This window comes from Artemia sp. Qi Xiang Cuo, chromosome 8 (genome assembly GCF_049724085.1).
Source record: "Artemia sp. Qi Xiang Cuo chromosome 8, ASM4972408v1, whole genome shotgun sequence".
NCBI classification, from domain to species: Eukaryota; Metazoa; Arthropoda; class Branchiopoda; order Anostraca; family Artemiidae; genus Artemia; species Artemia sp. Qi Xiang Cuo.
In genome coordinates this window covers 51145461-51160718 of record NC_142801.1, presented here as the reverse complement: position 1 = coordinate 51160718, position 15258 = coordinate 51145461, and the positions used below count along the sequence as shown (strand labels likewise).

The following is a 15258-nucleotide window of genomic DNA, read 5'->3' as shown; positions in this document are numbered from 1 at the left end:
TTTTAAGACTATAGAGAATAGAAGCAAACTGAATATGGGATAAAGATATAAGAACAACTTTGGTAAATTCTATGGCTTTGTGTAGGTTTGGTTTTACTTTGCCAAGTGGTAATTTTTATTGTGCCATAAGTATTTTGTCTGGTTGTTTCTTAGAAACATTCTAACTCAATTGCTAAACGAGAAATGTATAGCCTAGCTCAAGACAAAATTGGCCACCTTACCATTGTCCCAACTTTTCAAAGGGATTTTTTATTTCTAGTAAAATTGGACTATAAGAATAAGATAGTTTACAATCAAATTCTTTAATAATATTTGCTGCTGTCAGAATTGCATCCAGGCTCCCTAGCTAATAGACCAGATAGCTATCTCTATGCTGTATAGGGTAAAAGACCTCTTTTTGGGAAAGACCATTTTTCTTTGGCATTTTTGAATAATAGCAATGGTTTTTTGGACCACCCCTATTTTACTGCAGCTTGATGCAATGTGAGGGTAGTAGCAAAAACTGCCTTCTTGGTCAAGTTTTCACCAATAATTTGTCAGCATAAAATGTGGTCTCTGTTCTGGCAATCAATTGAAAAGAAAAAATGTGGGTCAATATATACCAAATCATATTATTGAGTTTCAAATAAAGTGAATACACCATTCGATGCCTTTTTTTATGCTGATTACCAATATAATAAGCATTCCTATTGGAAAGGAATTTCAGCCCCCCCAATATAGGCTATACCTAACCCTTAATGGGTATATATAGGGGGGGGGGGGGCTGAAATTTATTCTCGAGAGAAATGCTTATTATATTTGTAATCAGCATAAAAAAAGGCATTGAATGGTGTATTCACTTTAGTCCTAACTCAATAATATGATTTGGTATATATTGACCAAAAGGTGTTTAATATCTGTTTTTAATAGAATAAATATTAAGTAATAAAAGTTATATTTTTAGAATCAGAAGAAAATCAGCTGGTAAATATCTACCAAATCATATTGTTGACTTATGCATAAAGTGAATATACCACTCGATGCCTTTTTTTTATGCTGATTACGAATATAATAATTATTTCTTTCGGAAATGAATTTCAGACCCCCCCACCCTGTATATACAAATTCAGGGTATATTTTTCTACATTAGGGGGGGTGGTGGCAAATTTTGTTTTTGATGTAAATAGGAGGTAAGTTTAAACTTTACCCCATCCCCCCCAAATGTATAAATATATACCCTGAATTGGCAGATAGGGGGGGGGGGGCTGTAATTCATTTCTGATAGAAATGATTATTATATTTGTAATCAGCATAAAAAAGGCATCAAGTGGTATATTCACTTTATGAGTAAGTCAATAATATGATTTGGTAGATATTTACCAATCAGCTTTCTGTTAATATGTGAAAAAAACTGAAATACTAAAAGGATATATAGGCTACATCAAAATAGGATAATTAGTATTTCCTTATAGGTAAGTCTGTAAACTGATAATTTCAAGTGTTTAATCTTAAATAATTTTAATAGTAACCATATTGATATAGGCTATATGTTAGATTTTTAGGCTTTCTCTCATAAATACAATTCTTCTCAATTCCTCTTTTGTAACAAGATGCAGGGGTTTTAGTTTTACATAGTTTTGTTCAATTGAATACTGGTTTTTTATTCTAGCCTACCAAAATGTTCTTGTGTTAGGCTATTTGTTTTCTTTTTCAAATTTGCTTGGTATTAATGTACATCTAAGGCTATTAAGAAGGAAATATGTTTTGAAAACAATTCAGATCTACTTATTAACAAATGTAGACTATATTTTTTCCAAAAATTTTTAATTTTTTTTTCTGTTAACAATAAAGCTCCTATAAGATAAAGTGGGTAGGGCCAATTAGCTTTCATGGTAGGCCAGATCTGTCTTTTTCTTTGTTTTTGCTTAGATTAATTGGCAATTTTTATGATGCTCATTTTAGCTCTTGATCATCTTAAGTAATTTTCAACCCTCTTACACCAAACAGGGTGAGGTAGAGGCAAACTTTAAAGTAAAGTTCATGTTTTGCATTATAGCTCAAATTTTCAGGGTGCATTACTTACAGGATAATTTACAGGAACAGTGCCTCTTACTAGGATATCATATCCTGTTGTGGCACTCTCTAATCTTGGCTCAACATAGTGCACCTTATGCACAAAGTCATATCACTTTTGTATGTTATGTATTATGAAGAAACACTTCTTTCTGTAGATGCTTGTCAAGATGGTTTTTGAAGCTGTTTAGAGTTGGTGCTGAAACTACTTCTTTGGGTAACGAATTCCAATCTTTAATTACTCTAACTGACCAGAAAGAAGATCTCTGTCTGAAAAACACCTTTTCTGAGATGAAAAACACCAAGGGAAACAATTTTGAGCCATTGGAATCATTAGCCACTTCCCTTGTTAGAGCATGGCTATTTTGCTAGGACTTTTGTGCAGTTGTACCTTTTTACTTGTATCAGCATGTGGTTTTGTGTAAAACCAAGATAGGTGATGAGTTGCATGAGAGTTTAGTAACATAGGGTTCAGTTGCAATGGAACCAGACCATAGAACACTGTTCTACTTAAGCATTATGGTACTTTATTAGTTGCCAGGCAACATGCAAGCAGTGAAGCTTGGTTAATGCTTATGAAATAAAACAAAGTATGATACAAATAAAATAGTTTAGAAAGAAATTTGGGCTATATATTTGCACATTAAGGGGGGGGGGGGGGGTAAAGCATAGCATATATTTAATAGCTAACCTAGGTACCTTTAACCCCAAAAAACTAAAGTTTAAATCTTTGTCATGGAGTGAGTAATAACTCACTATGCTGTGGAAACCTGTTTTTCAATGGTATCTTGACATTCTTGCCTGTTGCCTGCCTACTAATAAAATACCAGCATTATTAGTAATGCTCACCTTATTCATGTTAATGCTTAAACAAGGATCCTTGTTGCTCTTACCTGTCAATTAAGACAAGTCACTACACTAATTAAGACAGGTTTTTAGCTCTGGGACAGCTTTTATTTGCCTCTTTCAGTGATATTGCATCCTTTAAGCATTGAATTAAGTTTTGGAGATATGTATATTGTAATGACAAATGACAAGCCATGGCAAAAACTGACATTCCACATTTATAAAAGCTCTAAGCAATGAAAATGTAGGCAAAGTTATGATCATGCTAACATTGCTTGGGAACAATTAATGCTAATTCTTGTAGCTTAAGCTTACCCCTTTTATTTACAAACCGTTTCAACATGGTCCAATTACATAAGTATTACTGTTATTTCAAATGATTTGCACCCCTAGATTTTGAACATTACTTTGTGTCATCAGTTTCAAATCTTTGCCTGACTGTTTTTTTGTGAATTGGGACCCCCTGGTAAACTCTTTACAGGGGAACCTACCTAGGTTATTTAACTCTTTGAGTAGCAAACAACCATTGAAGCATTACCCCTGCCCATTTCATTGTTCTGTCATCACAATGCAAAAACCTTTAAAGCAAAACCGGTGGGAAATACCAGAGGCTACTAAAAATGTGTAATTATTCTTGATAAAAGACTCAGGTAGTACACTTTATGGACCCTCAAAGATGAAAGGGGACCAAAGCTGCCTTTGCAGAAGTGTATGGAGGATTAATTTACATGTGAATTATATCATCTATCATGCCTTTTTTTCAGTTCTCTCCATCAAGTATTGTTTATATCTTATTTCACCAATTTTTACTCCAACTCTGTTTAGCAAAATTTTCCTAAAACTCCAACTCCAAAGCCCTTGTTAAAAGTTAGTTAATTAGGCTTGCCATAGTAGATTTATGAGTAATGCTCAGTAGGGGCCTCCCCCAGGCCGTGATAGGGTGCTTCTCCCTGGGGGTGCATAATAGAAACAGGGGACCCTCATCCAGGGCCATAGATGCAGGTGGAGGAGGAAGAAGGCCCCTCAAACGTACACTCAGCAGGCCTACTGGTATGTGGACATGTCCTGTGGGTTACAAACCTTCTCACAGTAATTGGTTAAATTGCATGGTGATGCAGAATACCATCATGGGAGGATCTTCTATAGGAGGACAACTGCAACAGGGTGTATGATCCAGATCTGTGGACAATGGCCTTTGCAAAGGGCTGCCTCAACCCTTTTAAGGTACCTGCAAGACTGGGGACCTTGCAGTTAACTCTATTCCTACTTGGAATGGAACCCCACAAGGAAATTATAACCTAGTAAACAACACAGTATTTGCACAGGATTCTGATTAATGGATGATTCTTCTGGGCTTGGTCTGTTTTGGCAGGTATTTTTGGACTGAAAAACCTCTTCCTAGCAAATTTATCTATTATGGACTGCCTCCCTGTAGTAGCATAATATTTGTGGGCATGAATGTATAATTAGTTGGAGGTAATAGGCTTGAGATTGTCTGTGCAGGATTTTGACTCTTGTTCATAGAAGAGGATTGCCAGGTGCTGAAAACTTTCGTGTGACCAAGATGGACTCAGGATTGCCCAAAGCCTCTATTCAACTGGAGGTCCCAGGGATTTCTTGCTGTCTGGTTCTAAGCCAGCCTAAGTGCTTCAGTGTATACTTGAGAAGATGTGTTAGTCCCCATCCTGCACTAGTATCTGGGACCATTGCTTTTCCTGAGGCCAAACAATTCCTGTGATTTAAAGAGTATGAAAATTGTAACCTTGGAATGTCACAACATTAAAAAATAGATATTGTATTGACATTTTGACTGATAAATTCAGACAATTTGATTGGACTTATTTGGTGTTTCAGAAACTCATCCTTGGGGTAGGAAGCATGAAATTAGGTGATATAGAATTTATTTACTCAGGCAGGAATGATGGGGTACATAGACAGGGAGTAGGGCTCATGATGAATGAGGAAGTTACTAAGTCTTGTTTAGGCTGGGAAGGTAGTAATAATAGAATACTAATTGCTCTTTTTATTACTAAAAAGTCCACAACATCAGTTATAGTAGTATATGCCCCTGTGGAGCCAACTGACATAGAGGCTAGTGACTCAGAATGAATTTTGCTTACACAGTTACAGGAGCAAATGGTAGAAATAGGAGCCCTGGTAGAAATATGGTGTTTTTATTAGGAGATTTTAATGCCCAGGTTGGTAGAAATAGGGATAGATGATATCCTAGCCTAGGTAAATCTGGGGTAGGAAAGGAAAACAGTAATGGCTATAGACACCTGTAATTTTGTAGGTATAACAATCTAGTTATAACCAGTAGAGCATTTGGTCATAAAATGGCCTATAAGTTGACATGATTTTCACATGATGGTAAGACAGCAAACCTTACTCATAATGTTATTGTAAACCAGAGATTGACAGGATCAATAAAAGATACTAGGGTGTATAGGAGTGCTGTTATTGATGTTAAAAGTAGAAATCACCATCTAGTAGTGTCTAGGGTTAATTTTAAGCTGAAATTTTGGAAGGGTAACTACCTCCCAGGAAGTTATGATATTGGCAGACTCCAGGGTGAGAATTCGAGAGAAACTTTCTGTAGAAGATGGATGGACTAATTTTTGGAAAACAATTTGTGAAGTTGCTGATGGTGTCTTAGGGAAGAAAGTTAGGAATACAGCTAGGAATATTAGTGAATAAGCTTTATGTTTAATAGAGAGAAGCTGCTTGTACAAAAAATATGTGAGTGGTAGATTGTGTCAAAATAAAGAAATGTAAAGAAAGCAGAGAAAACATTAAAATATGAACTAAGGAGGTGTGAACTGGAGTTGCCAAGGATCTGGAAGATGCAGTTAGATGGCATAAAAGCGAAATACAGCACTGGCATTTTGATAAACTGACAGAGAGTAGTCAATACGGACTTGTCCCAGTTAAAGATAGGAATGGGGCTGCAGGTAGTGATATGGAAAGAATTAAAGAGAGATGGGCAGAATATTTTGAGAATGTGCTAAACCAAGATAGAGCTGGAGGAAAATGAAAAAGTCTTTGATAACATGGGTGTGGAGGAAGATCAGTTTTGTAAGGAAGAATTAACAACAGTACTAAGAGGATTAAAAAATAATAAGGCCCCAGGTGCTTATACTGTGGTAAATGAGTTTCTCAAATATGGTGGCTCTGAAATTAGAAATAAGTTACTGAAGATTATGAATATGATTTTTGAAAAAGGGGAAGTACCTAGTGATTTTAGGAAAACTATAATTAAACCACTGTATTGTTTGTATAGGAAAGGCAATAAGAGTGAGTGTGGTGATTATCAAGGTATTAGCCTGGCCTCTGTAGGTAGCAAATTACTTAGTAATATGATACTATTTAGACTGAGAGAGGCTGTAGACAAAGTGATAAGAGAAGAACAGTGTAGTTGTAGAAAGGATAAAGGACGTGTCAACCAAATTTTCACTCTTAGGTTAATAATTGAGAAGTGCCTGAGCTATCAAACACATTTGGTCCTCAGTTTTATAGATTTTGAGCAAGCTTTTGATTCAGTTGATATAAGAGCTTTAGCGAAGGTCATATCCTTGTATGGTATACCAGAAAAATACATTAAAGTGATTAGTGCTATGTACGAGAATAATATTGCTGCAGTTAAGGTAGGAAATGAGGTTAGCAGCTGGTTTTGTATTAAATCAGAAGTTAAAAAGGGTTGTGTTCTATCCCCCTTCATATTGACCATTGCAATGGACTTTGTCATAAGGAGCACAGAAAAAGGCAATAGGAGAACACAGAATCAAATGGGAAGCAAAAACTTTCCTGGACTTAGATTATTCTGATAATTTAAGCATCCTAGATGAAAGTGTGAACAAAATGAATGAATTTTTAGTGGTTTTGCAAGTTCAAGGTGCTTGAATATGTTTGAAAATTAATGTTAAGAAGACTAAATTGCTAAGGCTTAGGAATAAGTGAAGATTAAAATGTGACATTGGGTAATGAACAGATTGAGCAGGTGGACAGCTTCACTCACCTCGGTTGTATTATTAGTAAAGACAGGGAAACCAGTGAAGATGTTAAAATTAGAATAGCCAAGGCTCAGGGTGTTTCTTCACAGTAAAAAAGAAGCTTGGAAGAATAGGAAGATTAGTCTGTAAACCAAGATTAGAATATTGAAAACTACAGTGATGACACTAGTCAAATATGATTCTGAGGCATGGGCACTCTGAAAAGCAGATGAAGATTTGCTAGATGTTTTCCAGAGAAATTGCCTAGGGATTGTACTGGGTACCTGGCTGACTGACTGTATTTCAAACAGTAGGCCTTACAAAAAGAGTGGTTCAATCCTGCTTTCTGGGGCTATAATAAGAGAAAGGTTGAGTTGGCTTGGGCACATTCTGCAGATGAAGAATGTCTGATTGCAGAAGATTGTCCTTTTTGGCTAACTGTCTAGGGACAGAAAACAGGTCGTCCATGGTTGGGGTGGGAGAGTGTCATAAAGAAGGATTTAAGGGAAATAGAAATTCTTGGGAGGGTGTAAAGAGGGAGGCTTTGAATAGATTTGGATGGCGGAGGAGTGTGCATAGCTGTGTTGGCCTTGGATGGCTTGATGTTGTGGTGAGTTGTTGTTAATAGTAGTAGTAGCTGATTCAGGGATGGTAAGTATTGTTTCAATTAAACATGAAAGTAAATGTCATTTTGAAAATAAATTTACAGGAATTTTTAAAAAGTGCCTAAATCCTGCAAGAATAGCATTGAATCCAAACAAAAAGCATACCATTGGAATCACCATTATTCAAAATCCAATGTAGGAAACTTACTGTCCTCCACCTTGAACAACAAGAAAATCACTTTTTTGCATGGGTAGCATGGATGTGTCATCTATTTTTCTTTATTTTTTCTTCATTGCTAGCAGGGTCCCAGGACATCATAGAAAGCTGTCTACAGGCTCATTTAAAGGCTAATTTTTATACCTAATTGCTTTTTATAAGTTTGACTTGGTCACCTCATCATAATATGGCACCCTAAAAGTGTAGTCTGGGTGTCATTTCTCAGATGGAAAGGTTGAGCTTGGCACTGAACATCAAAGAGAGCTGTTTAAGGAGTCATTTAAAGATAGTTTGGTACTTTTTAAGAATCCAGATACTCGCGAGAAGTGAAGTTTCGTTAATGCTAATAAAATAAAACAAAATAGGATGAAAATATAATAGTTTAGAAACAAATTTGGGCTATATATTTGCACATTCGGAGGGTGGGGTGGGGGTAAAGCATAGCATATATTAAATATGTAAGCTAACCTAACTTAGGTGCCGTTTTTCCCCATTCAACCCCAAAAAACTAAAGTTTAAATATTGTAAATAGAGTGAGAAATCACTGTTTGCAATACTAGGCATAGGAATTCTCTGTTGAAAGAACCTGCTTGACTAGTTTCTTTTTTTTATCATGTTTGCTATACAATATCTCGCGTATTTTGTGGATTCTTAACAAGTACTGTTAGTTTTATATTTAATTGCTTTTCATAAATTTGACTTGATAAAACCATCATAAAGTGCTATATAGAACTCATAAAGTGTACTTTGGGTTATTTTCCCAGTTTTTTCAGTACAAATACTAACAATACCAACAGAAGGTCTTTTTGAATGAAAAAACTCTAAAAAAACTATTTTCCAAAATCTAGACAGGGGCAAGAGAGTAGGGGGCATTGGTACACCTCCCACCTTCAATTGCTGCCGCTAGAACCACCACGTTGGCAACATCATAGGAAGATGTTGGCCTCATTGAAAAACCAATTTTTATGTCTAATTGCTTTTTTATCAATTTGACTTGATAACACCATCATAAAGTGTCATATGGTATCAGAAAAAGTGTATTTTGGATTCGTTTTCTAGTTTTTTAATGAAAAAACAAAATTCTCAATTAAATAGACTCCAAAGTAATGTATTTCTCATAAAATAGGCAGGGCAAGAAACTAGGGGGCACTGGTGCAACTCCTCTCTCAATTACAGCCACTAGAACTAGCACACAGAGAACATAATAGAGTGATGTTTATATGCTCAGTTCAAAGCTATTGATCATTTAAACATGCTTTTTGTGGATCTGTCGTTGAAAAGAGCATTAAAAAGCCACATCAAGTGGTAATAAAATTTTGAGGTCTAGGTTATCTTATTGCCTACTTTATCATAAAGTGTGTATAACACCATCATAAAGTGTCTTATGGCACCAAAAATGGCAATTCTTGGTACCATATCTGTAGTAACCAAAAACTTAAAAGACGTGTAAAAAAAACTGTCTAATGAGAAAAATTTGCTATTTGTTGCTGATTCAGGAATGGTGACTGAATAACAGTAAAAAAATAGTACTTTTTGCTACCATATTAAGAGTGAAAATGCTAGTAAGCACAAAAATTTAATATCATAATTTCCATGGTTGGAACCCTTACTCCTGGGTTTTATAATCCTCCCTCTTGTATACTCTCCCTCCCATCTCCGTAGTAGGTTTTATAGATTGTAGGGTTACCAGCAGGAGTAGAAGTCTACTGCAGCATTGTAGAGATGTTTTTATTACTCATTTTAAAGCTCTTGATCATATCTATGTGCTTTTTGTAAATTCACTTGATAACTTTATCCTAAAGTCCCATACACCACTAAAAATTGCTAATTTTTTTTTAGTGGGATTCCTGGGGTAGAACTGCTGGGAAGCATGGAAAAGGTACAGTACAAATCTGTATGGTCTAAAACCAACAACCAGAGGTTTATAATCTGTCCTTTAAAGTGCTACCCCTATCAGCCCCTTAGCAACCTAGCAAAGAGGAAACCACAGCCCTAGTAGCCAAAAGTTTACAAACATGCTTTGAAAAAAAAAACACACATTAAAAAAAAAAAACAATGTCTAGCAGGAAAAATACCCTTTGCTGTGGATTCAGAAGTGGTAAATATTATTTCACTTAATTTTAATAGTAAAAGTTTATTATGCAAAGGAATTTATAGGATATTAAGAAAAAAGCCTGCCATCCCTCAAAAATGATTTTATCTTGAGCTTTTGTAATTGTCTCCTCTTCTTCATCTCCTATTCAACCCAGCCATAGACCCCACTAGGGTAAAGATTTGAACTGATTTGGTAGTGCAAAGATAAGAAAGCTTTATACCTTCTTTGGACTTCCCTTTCCAGCTTTTGAATAAAACCCTTAAGTTATAGCTTGCCATTATCAAGTCTTCACTTATTTGTTCACTTCTGTTTTTTTTTAACTTTTTTTTTTTCAAATGTTGCTGGCTAAAAAGCAAAAATAACAAAGTATACTTTCTACTGGGAAGCTCCAAATTTTTCATAATAATGCAGAAGAAAAATTGCAATACAATACAAATTTTTATAGATTATTTTCTTCACATCTAAAATTTGTTTAATGTCCTTCAGCTTTCTAAAATATCTATATGTTTCACATAGGACAGTATTTCATGAACAATTCTAATTTTGTCTTCAAATTCTCAGACACCAAGGATAACATACCCTTTAGACTATTTGTTTGCCAAATTTCAGGGCTTTGTAGGGAAAACTTTAGGGAAATGCGAGGAAAAATCTATATATGTATAAAATATTATCGATTGCGCTGCCTAAGTAAAGAAACGATGTTGGAACAATGTATTATTTTTTATTTTAGACCAGGACACTTCGTTTCAAAGACGTTGTCGTAGAAACTTTGAAAAGGGCTCATTATGTCTTTAAGGATGACACTCCCCCCCAGAGCCCTCAGGGCAAGGGTGTAAGTTATGTTTTGGGGGAATATAAGGTTATTATAGAAAACGTTGTCGTAGAGACTTCAAAAAGGGCTAATTCGATTGGAAACTGAAAGGCCTAGTGCCGTTTTTTATTGTCAAAAGTAATTGGAGGGCAACTAACCCCGCTATCACGCCCACCATTTCACCAAACACATCAAATCAAAATTTTGAGATAGCCATTTTGTTCAATGTAGTTGAAAGTTCTGGAAATTAGATTTGAGGAAGACCCCCCCCACCCACAGCCCTCAGGGTAAGGGTTATAAGTTATGCCCTGGGGATATATAATGTTTTATAGAAAGCGTTGTCATAGAAACTTCAAAAAGGACTCATTGAGTTGGGAATTGAAAGTGCTAGTGCCGTTTTAATAGTCGAAATTGATTGGAGGGCAATTAACCCCCCTCTCATGCCCACCATTTCCCCAAACACATCCAATCAACATTTTGAGACAGGTATTTTGTTCAACGTAGTTGAAAGGTCTGGGAATTATGTCCTTGAGGATGACACTCTCCCCACAGCCCTCAGGGCAAGGGTTGTAAGTTATTTCCTGGGGGTATATAAGGTATTTATAGAAAGTATTGTTGTAGAAACTTGAAAGAGGGCTTATTCGATTGGAAATTGAAAGGGCTAGTGCCCTTTTTGATAGTCGAACGTGATTGGAGGACAACCAACCCCCTCCCCTCTCACGCCCGCCATTTCCCCAAACACATCCAATCAAAATTTTGAGATAGCCATTTTGTTCAACATAGTGAAAATTCTGGAAACTAAGTCTTTGAGGATGATAACCCCCCCACACACACCCTCAGGGCAAGGGCTGTAAGTTATGTCTTGGGGGCATATAAGGTTTTATTGAAAGCGCTGTCGTAAAAACTTCAAAAGGGCTCATTCGATGGGTAGTTGAAAGGGCTAGTGCTCTTTTTAAAAGTGATTGGAGGGCAACTAACCCCCCTCTCACGCCCACTACTTCCCCAAACCTATCCAATCATTATTTCGAGATATCCATTTTGTTCAACGTAGTTGAAAGTTCTGGAAATTAGTTCTTTGAGGATGACACCCCCTCCACAGCCCTCAGGGTAAGGGTTGTAAGTTATGCCCTGGGGACATATAAGGTCCCTATAGAAAGCGTTGTCGTAGAAACTTCAAAAAGGGCTTATTTAATTGGAAATTGAAAGGGCTAGTGCCCTTTTTAATAGTTGAAAGTGATTAAAGGGCAACTAACCCAACTCTCACGCCCACTATTTTACCAAACACATCCAATCAAATATTTGAGATAGCCATTTTGTTCAACGTAGTTGAAAGGTTCGGAAATTATGTCTTTGAGGATGACCTTCCCCCCACAGCCCACAGAGCAAGGGTTGTAATTTATACCCTGGGGGCATATGAGGATTTTATATAAAGTGTTGTCATAGAAACTTCAAAAAGAATTCATTCGATTGAAAATTGAAAGGGCTAGTGCCCTTTTTAATAGTCGAAACTGATCGGAGGGCAACTTACCCCCGTCTCAGGCCCACCATTTCCCCAAACATATCCAACCAAAATTTTGAGATACCTATTGTGTTCAATGTAGTTCAAAGGTCCTGGAATTATGTCTTTGAGGATGACAAATCCACCACAGCCCCCAGGGCAAAGGTTGTAAGTTATGCCAGGGGGCATATAAGTTTTTTTATAGAAAGTGTTGTCATAGAAACTGAAAAAAGGGCTCATTCATTTGGGAATTGAGAGTACTAGTGCCTTTATTAATAGTAAAAGCAATCGGAGGGCGAATGCCCCCCCCCACCTACCTATCATTTCCCCAAACACTTCCGATCAACATTTTGACAAAGCCATTTTGTTAAACGTAGTTGAAGGGTCCGTAAATTATGTATTCAAGTATGACAACCCCCCCCCCCCCCCAGCCCTCAGGGCTAAGGTTGTGAGTTATTCCCTGGGGGCAAATAAGGTTTTTTTTTATAGTAAGCGCTGTCATATAAACTTCGAAAAGGGCTCATTCGAGCGGAAATTGAGAGGGCTATTTTTTAATAGTCGAAAGTAATCGGAGGGATCGGAAGTTGAATCCGGTTGTCTAACCCACACTTGGGCTGGAGTCTTCTTACAAGTTGAATCCGGTTGTCTAACCCACACTCGGTTGGGAGTCTTCTCACAAGTTGGATCTGGTTGTCTAACCCACACTCGGTTTGGAGTCTTCTTACAAGTTTGGAGGCTTCTTACATATTTGCAGGCTTTAACTGTAGGCACTTGAGCTTTATTCTTTTTAACAAAACCAGCTCCAATTAATAAAGTATTCACAATATGGGCCAAGACTTCACTTTTAATCCTAAAGCTTAACCGAAGTTGTTCTCTTCATTTTTCTCTTTTACCTCTGAACCTTTGATGAAATAAGAATTTTTAACTCTGAACTTTTGAATGAAATAAGAATTCTTTTAACTCTGAACTTTTGAAATAAGAATATACCTGATTCTTTACGTAGTCCTGACATTTAAGCCTGTTAAAGTAATTCAAAGGGGCAATAACATCAAATTTCATTATAAAACACTGATCCAAAAATTATTAAAAACAAATAATTTTGCATCCATCTGTCCACAATAATTATTACTCCAAGGCTAATGAACCAATTTTGAGCTATTTGGCAGCTTGTCAACAATTCAGAATTTTTGGAGTCTCTTTTGCCATTAACAACTGGTCCAAGTCTTTCAAATACACTCAGTTTTTTTTTAATCCGGTTGTCTAACCCACACTCGCTTTGGAGTCTTCTTACAAGTTGAATCCGGTTGTCTAACCCATTCTTGGTTTGGAGTCTTCTTAGAAGTTGGATCCGCTTGTCTAATCCACACTCGGTTTGGAATCTTCTTACAAGCTGAATCCGGTTGTCTAATCCACAAACGGTTTGGAGTCTTCTTACAAGTTTGGAGGCTTCTTACATCATTGCAGGCTTTAACTGTACGCACTTGAGCTTTATTCTTTTTAACAAAAACAGCTCCAGTTAATAAAGTATTCACAATATCGGCCAAGACTTCACTTTTAATCCTGAAGCTGAACCGAAGTTATTCTCTCCATTATTGTCTCTTACCTCTGAACTTTTGATGAAATAGGAATTCTTTTAACTCTGAACTTTTGAAATAAGAATATTCCTGACTCTTTACTCAGTCCTGACATTTAAGCCTGTTAAATAATTCAAAGGAGTAATAGCATCAAATTTTATTATAGAACACTGATCCAAAAATTATTAAAAAGAAATAATTTTCCATCCACCTGTCCAAAAAAAATATTACTCCAAGGCTAATGAACCAAAGTTGATCCAAAGTTGAGCTATTTGGCTGCTTGTCAACAATTCAGAATTTTTGGAGTCTCTTTTACCATTGACAACAGGTCCAAGTCTTACAAATGCACTTCGCTTTTTTAAAATCCGGTTGTCTAACCCACACTCGGTTTGGAGTCTTCTTACAAGTTGAATCCGGTTGTCTCACCCACACTCGGTTTGGAGTCTTGTTACAAGTTGATTCCGGTTGTCTAACCCACACTCGGTTTGGAGTCTTCTTACAAGTTTGGAGGCTTCTTACATCATTGCAGTCTTTTAATGTAGACACTTGAGCTTTATTTTTTTTAACAAAACCAGCTCCAGTTAATAAAGTATTCACAATATCGGCCTCGGTTTGGAGTCTTCTTACAAGTTTGGAGGCTTCTTACATCATTGCAGGCTTTTACTGTAGGCACTTGAGCTTTATTCTTTTTAACAAAACCAGCTCCAGTTAATAAAGTATTCACAATATCGGCCAAGACTTTACTTTTAATCCTGAAGCTGAACCGAAGTTGTTCTCTTCATTCATCTCTTTTACCTCTGAACTTTTGATGAAATAAGAATTTTTAACTCTGAACTTTTGAATGAAATAAGAATATTCCTGACTCTTTACTCATTCCTGACTGTGAAAGTAATTCAAAGGGGCAATAACATCAAATTTCATTATAAAACACTGATCCAAAAATTATTAAAAACAAATAATTTTGCATCCATCTGTCCACAATAATTATTACTCCAAGGCTAATGAACCAATGTTGATCCAAAGTTGAACTATTTTTTAATCCGGTTGTCTAACCCATACTCGGTGTGGAGTCTTCTTACAAATTGAATCCGGCTGTCTAACCCACACTCGGTCTGGAGTCTTCTTACAAGTTGCATCCGGTTGTCTAACCCACACTCGGTTTGGAGTCTTCTTACAAGTTGAATCCGGTTGTCTAACCCACACTCGATTTGGAATCTTTTTACAAGTTTGGAGGCTTCTTACATCATTGCTGGCTTTAACAATAGGCACTTGAGCTTTATTCTTTTTAACAAAACCAGCTCCAGTTAATAAAGTATTCACAATATGAGCCAAGACTTCACTTTTAATCCTGAAGCTGAACCGAAGTTGTTCTCTCCATTCTTCTCTTTTTACCTCTGAACTTTTGATGAAATAAGAATTTTAACTCTGAACTTTTGAATGAAATAAGAATTCTTTTAACTCTGAACTTTTGAAATAAGAATATTCCTGATTCTTTACTCAGTCCTGACGTTTAAGCATGTTAAAGTAATTCAAAGGAGTAATAATATCAAATTTTAATATAAAAGACTGAT

General features: G+C 36.3%; 1 protein-coding gene across 2 annotated transcripts in view; it reads left to right on the top strand.

Annotated features, from left to right (window-relative positions):
• LOC148949531 (transmembrane channel-like protein 7) overlaps positions 1-15258 on the top strand; it is a 51884-nt gene continuing 36626 nt past the window's right edge. The window contains exon 1 of one of the 2 annotated variants that reach the window (XM_089093557.1): positions 1-81. The gene's annotated coding sequence lies outside the window, so the exon portion shown is untranslated. The remainder of the gene's footprint in view (positions 82-15258) is intronic. The other variant, XM_089093558.1, reaches the window with a different exon arrangement.